General features: G+C 29.9%; 1 protein-coding gene across 1 annotated transcript in view; it reads left to right on the top strand.

Moving 5' to 3' along the window:
* LOC103512828 (probable cytochrome P450 49a1) overlaps positions 1-2,155 on the top strand; it is a 17,325-nt gene that overhangs the window by 13,054 nt on the left and 2,116 nt on the right. The gene's annotated exons all lie outside the window — the stretch shown is intronic.

Raw genomic sequence — 2,155 nt, 5'->3', positions numbered from 1 at the left:
CCCCCCGCTGCCCCACCCAAAAAAAAAAAAAAAAAAACAAACAAACAAACAATCGTGTAAAGACTGTAAAGTGTAAATTTTATGACTTTACTTGAACTCGAACCTCCAGCTGACGAACAATATAAATTCCAGTAGAACCTCGATTATGTCAACCTCCATAGTGGGCCTATTCAAATCAAAGGAAGCTATTCTCAAAGTTTCATCAAAATCGGTCCAGCCGTTTCGGCTGTGCGTTGATTATGAATGAATGAGTCAGGGTTTACTTACTCTTTTATAGATATAGATTTCGATTATATCAAGTTTTATACAGAACCTCGATTATATCAACTACCCTCGGTCCCAATTTTAATGTTTTAATTAATGTTTTATTTTCTTTTTATTTTACAATAGGCTTTTATAGATATAGATTTCGATTATATCAAGTTTTATACAGAACCTCGATTATATCAACTACCCTCGGTCCCAATTTTAATGTTTTATTTTCTTTTTATTTTACAATAACAAGTAAATACAAATACAAGAGGATCCTTCCTAAGACACAATGCTTCTAAGAAGGATATTATTACAACAGAACCTTACGAGCAAGAGCGTGCAGCTGGCTTTTCCCGGCCACACTCTGGCTGGGGGAGATCAATGTGAGGTAGCGATCCTTCCTAAGACACAATGCTTCTAAGAAGGATATTATTACAACAGATAGTTTACTTAACTATATAAATAAAAATATAAATGAATAGTTTTAGTTGTATAAAATATAAAAGAATAAAAATATAAATGAATAGAATTAGTTGATATACCTAATCGAGGTTCTACTGTATTAGTAAGGTAGTAAAGGTAGATACCTATCTATACCCTTATTTAACTAAAAAGTAATATCTCTGTACCGATATCATTTATAGACATCTGCCGCCATCGCGTCTATTTTGTATCAACTGAGCACACATCCAGATAAACAAGAACTTCTGTACAAGGAAATCCAAACCGTCTTGCCATCCAAACATACGCCCATTACGTCTGATATTTTAGAGAACATGCAATACTTGAAGGCCGACGACTATTTTTTTTCTTCTAAATTTCAGCATATTAACGAATAGGTATTTGAAGAAATCGTAGTCCTGGCCCTCGTTACTTGTCTGTGTCGTAGCACACTCCACCTACATATGTTATCAGATGTGGTCTCAGTGGCATAGCGTGCTCCAGACCTTACTGTAATACTGTAGAGTAATACTATACGAGTATAATATTTAAAAAAGTAGTATGTACCCCCCCCCCCCCCCCGTGACCCAGACACTACGAGCCTCGACCCAATGTCTGTTCATAACTACTCCTGATGGGTGGGTTAAAAAGCTGTCAAGGCACGCCCTGACCGGTATTATTATTATTATTATTAATTATATGTATTATTATATTATTATTATTATATTTTATTATTATTATTATTATTATATTATTATTATATTATTTGATTATTTTAATTATATATTATTATTATTATTATTATTATATATTATTATTATTATTAACTTCTATTCTCTATTGCGAGTTATTATTATTATCTATTATATCGCTATTGCGATTATTATTATTACTATTATTATTATGATTCATTATTATCTATATATTCATATCGCACTGTAGCTATATTATTATTATGTATTAATTATTTTATTATTATTATATTTATCTATTATTATTATTATTAAAGCATAACACGCTTTTAAGAACTCGATTTTCTACTCTTATGAACCTATGGGTGGCATAGAGTAGACTTTTTTGGCCGTATTTCGGCTCATTCTACATAATTATGGTAAAGTTTTTGTTATTATTATTATTATTATTATTATATTATTTATTATTATTAATTATTTATTATTATTATTATTATTATTATTATTATTATTATTATTATTAATTATTATTATTTAAAATGACCATCATGTACTTTATGAAATACATCATTATACACATGTTGCAGTACTGCCGGGTTATAAACTTTCTTTTTTACACTTTTAATGTTATAAAAATTTTATTTCCCTAAATTTTTGATCTTTGATGGATGTCACACTTTCACAACTGGGTATTTCGTAAAATCAAACTATGGGATAAGTAGGTATAAAACGTTACCTATCTTAGGGTCGCTAGAGCAGTACGCGAGTGA

The sequence above is a fragment of the Diaphorina citri genome, unplaced genomic scaffold (assembly GCF_000475195.1).
Source record: "Diaphorina citri unplaced genomic scaffold, Diaci psyllid genome assembly version 1.1 scaffold890, whole genome shotgun sequence".
Lineage (NCBI taxonomy): Eukaryota > Metazoa > Arthropoda > Insecta > Hemiptera > Psyllidae > Diaphorina > Diaphorina citri.
Note: the sequence above shows the minus strand (reverse complement) of the source record. Positions and strands in the feature narration are given on the sequence as shown.